Genomic DNA, 10,796 nt, shown 5'->3' on the forward strand with positions numbered 1-10,796 from the left:
AATTACCTTTGATATAGAGATCATTTAGACTCTCTAAACCAGCCTAAGGCAATTCTCGAGCGATCATTTGGAGGGGGCCGGTAGAATGGCATACTCGGACTTGGATGATGTGGATTACCTTGTTGAAGACAACGTAGTGGATGAATTTCCTTATCACCGGAGATGGAAGAGACCCGTGGTAGAATGGCACATTGGCGGTGCAAGCTGGGAACAAAATGCAAATGCTGGGAATGATTCTGGTAACTGGGGAAGAACCCAACAACAGAGAGTGAATTCACTGTTTGAAAAGATCATAGCATTGCCGAGGAAACTGAGAGCAAACCCAGTTAGTGCCGACGATAACACCTAGAGCTTGTGCGTGCTCTCAAGAACTTGAGCATTTCCATATTCATCAAGGTTTTACCAACATCCGTGTCAAGGGTCCGGTAACACAACTTGCTGCCATGATGAATGATGACGGATGATGCAGATGCAAAGGAAGATAACACCTTCTCAGATTTCACCCTTGGCGGGGCCAAGGAAATAAAGTCTGGATGATCGACCGAGAGACATTTAGCACTCCGCTTCTAATGTTCTCCTTGATGTGCTAGTATAACCCATTCATAGATATGGTTTGATATCTAGAACATCAACTAAAAGGTCGGACTTCGGGAACACAAAAATCTTAAGGCACAACTAGGAAGTAAATCCTACGAAGTCCTTATGGGAAGGTGGCCAACTGCTTCAATCAAGATATTATAATAACAGGTCTTCCGGCTGGGTGTGTTGGCCACGACATCCACCTTACCGGTTTTCGAGGGACCGATATTATAGTTCTTGGGAAATGTTCCAAACCATCATATCTGCCTGAGATTCAGATCTGGTTGGTGTCAGGATATTCCAGACTTATCGAGTCTAGGAAGAAAAATGAAAGTTTGCAACACAAATCGACGAGATGACGTTGCGAGATTCTCGGGAGATGAACTACGATAGCAAGCTCCAAAACATGAGCTGGTTCTGCTACAAACATGTGAACACGCTGTCCCAGACAAACATGACCACGTGGTAGTCTTATAATAAAACACTACCGAGTTCTGGTTGGGAACCATAATCGAGGATATGGAAGTCTTGTGCATGACCTAGGATTAGCACATCAACTCCTTTTCCGTGAACAAAACAATCAGTGGCTTGGTGTGCTAGGGTATACATATGGAATGGAGGTTGCAAGTCTCCGAACCACAGAATTCTTCGCACGTGTGCATGACTGATTTAGAATGATTCCAAGAAAACAACATTGACTTTCTCGAATCCACGACGGCAACTTGCATCAGATGCACATGAATTAAAGGAAGTCACTACCTTCATCCAACATATGCTTCATGAGCTAGCATGAACAAATGCTTTCAAAAATTTCCAACACTAGCCTAATGTTCAACAAAATTATGGAGGAGATAAGGATGTTGTCAATGGGCTCAACAACAATTCATCTAGGTTTCCTTTTAAAAGGAAATCCATAGTTAGGTGAACAAGTGATAGCATTGGTCAGACCTAAAAGATATAATGGTGTATGCTCGAGGGATCAACCACGAATAAGAAAACATTACGAGCATCGTTGGTACTGATTTGATTTGACGATAGCCCACACTCAAATCAAAGGATTGATAAGACAATAGGTCCAGCAACTGATCACAGGGACCAATCGATGAAGATATCATCTTTCTTCAACACACACTACACGAGAATATCCCTTTGGAACGAACTAAGTCAGGCAAGCTTTTATCTTCCAACCCTCCGAGTTGTCGTTTAGCTTAACCAACTAGCTCAGGGATATCTAACACCGATTCTTGGAGAGAAGGTGGTTCACAAGAAACCAACTTGATCACGAGCTCAACATAGCGGTCAGGTGACAACCTGGTAATACTTCTGAGAAGATATTCAGAAAATCACGAACCACCGGTATGTTACTAAGCTCGAGAACAATCTTGCTTTTCAGGGCAGGACGATATGATCAATAGAGTAAGGATTTGAAATAATCCTAACTCATCGATCGAGGAGTGAACCAGGAGAGTGGACTAGGTAGCACGATCAATCTTAGAATGATGATTCTATAACCAACACACTAAGAATGAAATTATTGTCCTTTAACTACCCAGCAACGAGGTTGCTAGGCGTATTGATTTCACACATCACAATTCATTTGTCGGTATTCCGGTTGCATCAACACGAAGACCGAGGAATGACTAATGACGGCAAGAAGTATCACTGTACCAGGAGTTCATAGGATGGGGTGCAATTCCTATAACAATCCCGATTTAAAGATGGTAATACTCCAAGGTAGAACAGAACGAAAGCTGGATTAGCAATTTGATCTGCGGAGCACAACTTCCCTGACCCAATCCTGGATATGAAAAAGGTACTGGAGTTTGTTTCTCCTAGTCATTCTGCGATGGAATGGCTTGACGGACCACAAGAGTAATAGGCATCGATAGACGAACGCACGCATACTCTTGACTATCAATTGATAGGCGAGGGTCAGAATGCAACTAAAGAGAACAACTCAAAGGAACATATAATTTTCTGAGTTGTGGATGCATAGATTAGTATGTCGAACCAAGTTCAACATATTTCTCCCGGATAACCCATGCAGAAAGGTAGAACTGGCAGAGTCACGATTTATGAATGGAGAACTCCTCAAGAGTACTCTAATTGTGATTTTTTTGATCCAATAAACATATGCCATAAGTAGTTCATGGTATTTGGAAGAAGAAGATACCACGGACTTCAAGGACTATCGCAAAGGTTACTAATAACCCAAGGGAGCTAGCAGTTACTATCGACATGAAGTAAGTAGAGTGAATCTCGGGTTCAGAACCCAGGAGTAGAATACCTACTACTAAGTAGCATCACGGGATGCTTCCGAGAATAAAGGCCAGAATCTTCACACTAGGACACAAATCATGGCTAGACCACTAGATGATCCCCTAAGCACTTAGGGTCATAATAATAATTCAAACATATATGTCGAGGCAATAATTACCTCAACTCAACAATTAGTGTGATTGAGCTGGCATAAAGGAACATCGAAACCAGAGGGAAAGGATTTTGCAAATGCATCGGACTATTTAGAAACCTGGGATGACTCGGACAGCATAACGGCTATAATTGCTCAAAAAGATTTGAGACAATCACAAAAATGGTGGCATAACCACTCAGAAGCACAATATCAAGGTTCCGAGATCAACAATTAACATACGGAAGTAGTAGGAACTGAACTAAGACTTAAATCCAACAATCTTATAAGTCTACTGATTAGTAACACGTGATCCTAATAGAAAGAAGAGATAGCCTAGTTCTTAATCCCCGTAGAAGAGAAGATGATGACTCAGATCAGAAGGCCATGAGGTATAAGGAATAAAAAAAAGAGCCTTACGTTCCATCCCACAATCAATTCCCTTATATAACTAAAGAATTTCTAGACTCAACTCCGACCAGTTTGGCTTGGTAATCCTACAGGCAGTCAAGCTCTGATACCAACGCTGTCAGGACCCCGACTCAATGCCACATCGATCTAGCATGTAACACCTCATATCACTTTGCGGCCTCACGCACGGTATTCCCACGGGTGTCGCCTTACCTTTGCCCGGGACCGTTTGCGCCTTTTGGCACACGTATATGACAGTGTCGCTAGCATCCATATGATAAGGAGCCCGGGCTGACATGGCTAGTCGTAAACCCAAAGCGGCACAGACTTACAGGGACAGGCATCCATGACCCAGCATCGAACGTGTCGGTCATCAGCGAGTGAATCCAGGCTGTAGCACTGGGCTAGCAGGACTCCGGTGAACCGGGCTGTAGCGGGCTAACAGGACTCCGGTATTCACCGCGTGACATTTCCCCGAAGGGACAGACACAGGAACGAAGAAGGACACATGCCGGCCAGCCTAAGTGTTCCGGAGCAGTAGCAAGCTACCATGGCTCGGTGGAAACACTAGGAGACATTTCCCCGTAAGAGAGGCTACTAAAGATAAACAACTAGATGGTCAGATCCCACACATACCAAGCATTTCAATAACATACACACAATATGCTCGATATGTGCAAATACAACATGGCATCACAACATGACTCTACAACTCAAGTATTTTAATCAATAGGCTCCGGAGAGCGAGATATTACAATCATGGGTCTCATGACCCAACAATCAGAGCATACAAGACAAAGCACAAGCGGAAGCTATCATGTCTGAGTACAGACATCTATAAATGGAAAAGGCTGAGAAGCCTGACTATCTATCAGATCCTGCCGAGGGCACAAGATCGTAGCTGAGGTATCAAGCTAAACGTCGAAGTCCACGTGAAACTACTAGCGAGACCGAATTCTCTCTGCAAAAACATAAAATAGGCAAACGTGAGTACAAATGTACCCAGCAAGACTTACATCAGAACTAACTACATATGCATCATTTTCAACAAGGGGATGGTGGGGTTTAACTGCAGCAAGCCAGCTTTGACTCGGTGGCTATCCTAAACTACGACTGCAAGTAACTCTTTTGAGGTGGCGCACACGAGTCCACATATTCACCATATCAATACACCACTATGGATCCGCTCCCGTCTCCCTACGAGAACGCCATCCATAGCACTCACGCTTATCTTGCGCATTTTAAAGTATCCACTTTCACTTGTCTATGAACTGATATAAGCAACCCAGAAGTCCTTTTCCGCGGACACGGCTATTCGAATAGATGATGTTAACCCTGCAGGGGTGTACTTCTTCATACATGTTTCCACCACTTAGCGTCTGCACACGACATGTGCTCGGCAGACTTCAAGCGAAAGCCGACGTGGGTGTAGACCACGACCTACCTAAACACTCAAGTCTCTAGTCCAGGTTTATCGCCTATTCGGGTTCCATCCATGAGGAGATCCGGCCGGAGTTTCGCTCACAGCCCCAAACAATGTGAACAGGGTTCCGAGATACCAAACGGGCATCCGGTACACCGTGCCACGTACCTACCGCATCACAGCCCACCCCTACGGTCAGCGCTGTCCACGGCCTCCAGCATACTACAAACACCAGAAACTACTTGCAACTCCTGGACAGAGGACGAGGGTGAATAAGAAGTCGAGCGGGGTCATATTTCAGGGCCCAATGTATGGTAGTAACTGAATCATGGATCACAAACACAGAACTCAGTTCCTGAGGACGGCTACAATGAGACAACCCACCATGTACTCCTACATGGCCTCTCACCGCTACCTTTACCAAATCGTGTTCACACACTTAGCTCACACACAGTAGGACATGTTCACACGCCTCTGATTCATCCCGATGAATCAGACCTGACTCGACTCTAAGCAGTAGCAGGCATGACAAACAAGCATGAATGAGTAGGCACAACAGGGCTCAAACAACTCCTACTCATGCTAGTGGGTTTCATCTATTTACTGTGGCAATGACAGGTCATGCAAAGGATAAAGGGGTTCAGCTACCGCAGCAAGTAACAGATGATCGTGTTGTCCTAATGCAGTAAAAGAGAGCAGGAGCGAGAGAGTAGGATTGTATCGGAATGAACAAGGGGGTTTTGCTTGCCTGGCACTTCTGAAGATAACATTGGGTCTTCATCAGTGTCAACGATCACATCATCGGTATCACGTCTATCGAGAGGGGACAAATACCGGCAACACAGAAGGAAACACAATCAATGCAATGCACAATATGATGCATGCTATGACATGGCAATATGAATGTGTTTTGAGCTAATGCAATTAGCAACAGATTAAATGAAGTTGGTTTGAATATAAAATTCAAATTCAAACTCCATATGTGATTATTCAAATGTCATTCACTTCATTTGCCCTAAACAGTAGTGATAAGTTGTTCTAACATGCATGAAAATGGTACAGATGGATTCCTTGAATTTTTCTGATAATTTTTCATATATAAATTATTTAATTTGGAGTTACGGTTAATTTTCTATGATTTTTAGAAGTTTTAGGCATTTTCTGGAATTTTCTGATTTATTTTAAATCCAGAAAATCATTCAATGCGTCAGCATGACATCACCTTGACGTCAGCAGGTCAACAGGGCGCCTCCAGGTCAAACCTGACGTGTGGGGGCCACACGTCAGTGACACGGGGTTGTTTAACCCATTGACAGGTGGGGCCGGGTCAAAGGCCACGTCAGCACGGTCAAGCTGACGCGTGGGGCCACTGTGATTAATCTAAACTAACGGGAGTTTAAGCCATGGTTAATTAAGGGCGTGGGGCCCGGCTGTCAGTGTCACAGGGGGAGGTCAAACCCCGGTCAAATGGCCCAAACAGGCCGGCGGCTCAACGCCGGCGGCAACAGGCACGGCGGAGGGCTTCGGGGTCGCTCCTCTGGCGACCATTCGGGCGGCGGAGAGGCTCTACGGGTAGCTGGGAGGAAGGCGCATCTAAAGAGGCAAGTGACAGCAGCTGGGGTGGCCGGAGCTGCCGGCGGCGAGCTCCTTTGCGGTTGCCGGAGTTCGGGCAATCTCGGGGTCGGGGTTAGGGAGCACGGCAGGAGGAGCTGGGGCGTGCTACGGATTCCTGAGATCACGGTGAGCACGTCAGTGGGCTCGGATACGAGCTGGGGTGGCTGTGGCCACGGCCACGCCATGGCCGGCGGCGAGAGATCCTCGGGCAAAGTGGTGGGGCTAGCTAGAGAGGGAGGTGGGGCACGGGGAGAGGGGGAATCGGGTCGAGGGCTCACCGCGGTTCTTCTGGTGCTGCTGGCGAGGCAGGGGAGGCACGGGGTCCGGCGAATCGACGGAGGGGAGCTTCGGTGGCCGGCGACGGAGCGGCGATGGTGACGGTGTTGCAGGGCTTCCGGAGGACCGTGGGTCGGTGGGGAGGAAGGAGGGGGTCGAGGCGGAGCCTCTGGGCTAGTCGGGGGAGCGAGGGAGGCCCGGTGGCCGTGGTTATGGCGAGCGGCGGCGAGGGGCTCCGCTCGGTGAGGATAACAGAGGAGGGGGGGGGAGAGTGTTCCGGGGAGAGGACGAGGACGCGGGGGGAGAGGGAGAAGGGAGAGGGGGTCGGGGGGCTGCGTGGCTCCCTCGGGTGCCTCCAGCGGCGAGCAGGTAAGCCGGAGGTGGCCGGAGCGTGCGCGCGCGCGTCGGGCACACGCCCTCCTGCCTACTGGCAGGAGGTTGAAGACGGTGGCGACTGCGGTGGGCTGGGCCGCACAGTGTTGGACCAGCACAGGAGCTGGGCCGGCTCTGGTGGGCTGCACAGGTAAGCTTTGCTCCTTTTATTTTTTTCTGTTCTGTTTCCCTTTTTATTTTATTTTGCCACTGTTTTCAAATTCAAAATAATTTCATACAGTGCCAAAACATTCTGAAATATTTTATGTTACCTCTCTGGACTATTCCAAAAGTACATAAAATATTTCAAAGCATTTGAAAATATATTCATTATATATTATGAATATATCCCCAAATTCAAATAGATTATTGATTTAAATTCAGAGACCAAATAATTCCTTAAAAATATTCCAGAATTTTGGTTTGATATATAACTCTTGCCAAAATTCACAAAACTATTTTTAGGGCATTTTGGATTCACAGAATGCAATTTAAGGGTTGCTTGCCCTTCTTTTAATTAGGGTTTTGAGGCTTCTGAATTCCTCAGTTCAAATTTCATTTGAATTTAAACATGATGCAGCAACCAAGCTAGTACAAGGCCAAGGTAGAGCTAGGGATGTGACATAGGGATGCGTGGCGGACGAACGGGTTGCGTATCCGGATTCGTCTCGTTGTTCTGAGCAACTTTCATGTTGAAAATAATTTAATCCAAGTTGCGGTTTATTTTATATTAATTTTTAAAGATTTATCTATTTTCTAGTATTAATTTATTTTTTTAAATCCGAATTATCCAAAACAGTGACTTGTGATGTCAGCATGACGTCATTATTGTGTTAGCGGTCAACTAGTCAGTTGACCTAGTCAAACTGACATGTGGGTCCTACTGTCATTGTCTATGACTAACTAAACATGTTTAATTAGTTTAGTTAATTGATTAGGTTAGTTAAACACAATTAATTAAGTTAATTAATTCTTTAATTAATTAATCAATTAGTTAATTAGTTAATTATTATATTTTTTTACAATTTTGTTCTGGGCGTGGGCCCCGTTCGTCATAGGCCCTAGGGGCCTTTGCGGGCGTGCAGGTATTGGGTGCAGCCCGAACGGGCGATGGCCCTCGTAGGGGCGCACCCGACGGGGCGGCTGGCGGGCGCGGGCGCTGGTGCACTGGCGAGCGGGCGACGCGGCAAGGCAAAGGCGGGGCGGCAAAAGCAGAGGCGCAGCAAGGGGGGTGGCCACGGCGCGGGAGCGAGGCGAGGAGGGCCGCAGGTGCACGCCCAAGGTGCGGTCGGCAGGGGTGGCCGCGTGCGCTGGGCCGGCGGCGGGCTCGCGCTGGCCGGCAAGCAGGGGCCGCGGGCGTGGTCGGCGAGGACGGCCGGAGCGGGGAGGGCTACGGGTTCAGGGGGGCTGCGGTCGAGGGTGCGCGGGGAGGCGCGGGCGCACGCGGTGATAGGCGCGACGGGCCGTCGGTGACCGCGGCGAGGAGGAAGGGAGAGGAGGGAGGCGCTCACAAGGGGGAGTAGGGCACGCGGCAATGGGGGACAAGGAGGCAGCCGGGGACGATACAACGGAGCGGGTGCAGGCCGGTGGGGAAGGGGAAGCAGGCTGGCGAGGGAGCTCCGGTCGCCGGCGCGTCCAGGCGGCGACGGGCGCGCGAGGGAGAGGGGCGAGGGGATCGGGATTCCCCGATCCAGATCCAGGCGATGGGAGTGGGGGGAAGCGAGTGGGGGAGTGGTTAGGTTAGGGTTCGGTTTCGTGGGGGGGATATGGAGAAGTGGGGGGGGAGGCCGGTTGGGCCTACGGCCGGAAGGGCCGGCCTGCTGGGCCGAAGCCCAGTGGGGCCTTTCTCTCCTTCCATTTTTTGTTTGCTTGTTTTCTGTTTTCTTTTATTATTTCTTTGTTTTCTGTTTAAATCATTTTAAACCATTTAGCCATTTTATAAAAATGTGTTTGTTGCACCATAATTACCTTTGTAATATATGGCAACCACCGAACATTTTTGTTTCAATTTTTGAAATTTTTTATTGCCGACATTAATTTTAAGTTTGAATTTGACGCAGTTTGAACTAACGGACGTTTAGCAACAATAATAGGGATGACGTGGCATGATTAGCGTGGGATTACTGTAGCAAGATTATCCGGGCGTTACAGGTGATCTCATTGACGAGTACGTCCGCATGAGTGAGTCTACATGCTTAGAGTCCCTGTATAAGTTCTGCAAGGTTGTTATTAATGTGTTTGGCCCCGAGTACTTGAGAGAGCCGACAGCTGAAGATACAACCTGTTTGTTGGCGATGAATGCCAGAAGGGGCTTCCCAGGGATGCTTGGCAGCATAGACTGCATGCACTGGAGTGGAAGAATTGTCCTTCTGCTTGGCAAGGGCAGTATAAGGGACATGTCAGGGCTTGCACTGTCATACTAGAGGATGTGGCGTCTCAAGATCTCTGGATCTGACACTCTTTCTTTGGCATGGCTAGATCACACAATGATATGAACGTGCTTCAGCGCTCGCCGGTGTTTGCTAGGCTTGCTGAAGGCAACAGCCCACCGGTGAACTTTACTGTCAACGGCCACAACTACGACAAATGATACTACCTGGGTGACGGTATCTATCCTCAGTGGACCATTATTGTCAAGACAATACCCAACCCTGTCGGAGAGAAGAGGAAAAGATTTGCCCAAGAGCAAGAGAGTGCTAGGAAGGATGTCGAGCGTGCCTTTGGTGTTTTGCAATCTCGATGGGGCATCATTCGGTATCCTGCTAATACCTGGAGCACGCAGAAACTGTGCGAGGTGATGACTGCTTGTGTGATCATGCACAATATGATCGTAGAAGACGAGCGCCCGGAACGTCTGTACGATCAAGGGTTTCAGTTTCAGGGTGAGAATGTTGTGCCTGAGCATGGAGTAGCGGCAACTTTTGAACAGTTCACCCAATTTCATCAAGACATGCGTGATTGGGAAACTCACTTGCAACTGTAAAATGATTTGGTTGAGCATATGTGGGTTCATGTTGACAACCAATAGATGTATCTTCTTTTATTCGTTTGCAAAACTATGTGAAACATTTTATTTGTATCCGGCTTGTAAAACTATATTATTTTATTCGGTAAACTATGTTATTTGACAATATGTTTGACTGCAAATCAATGTAATATTGAACGGCCAGCCGGCCACGCAGGCACATATGGGTCGATGCGTTGGGCGCCCTGTCGACCCATATTAAAAATAGAGTGGATGCCAGGCGGGTGACCGATCCAAAAGGACAAAAAACTTGAACAAAAAACGAATAAATTCGCCGTCCGTATGAATCGCCTTATTGGAGTTGCTCTAACAAGCCCCAAGATTGCACGACCGCAGGTGGCGGCGTGGCGTCCGTGACTGGGACTGCTCTACGTGCACCGCAGCGCGCGCATCCCTTTTGGTGGCCAGTGCATGCAGCACAACCGTAATAACACAGGGTGAAAAACGGCACGTACACGGCGTCCAGATTTGTGCTTTTGGGTCCGTCGTTTTCTTGCTGACACGGCCGTGGTTCAGTTCAGTCGTTGGGAAAGAAGAAGAAAAAAAGCATGCCTCGCATGAGTCCGTCGTTTTCTTGTTGACACGGGTCATGGTCCTGCTCGCCTCAACTGCGCCTGCGCGCGGCGGTTCATACCTTTTTTTTCTTGTTCCAAAATCGTGGGTAATTTGCAGTAACGGAAGGAAAA

Source organism: Triticum aestivum, chromosome 5A (genome assembly GCF_018294505.1).
Source record: "Triticum aestivum cultivar Chinese Spring chromosome 5A, IWGSC CS RefSeq v2.1, whole genome shotgun sequence".
In the NCBI taxonomy this organism is placed as follows: Eukaryota; Viridiplantae; Streptophyta; class Magnoliopsida; order Poales; family Poaceae; genus Triticum; species Triticum aestivum.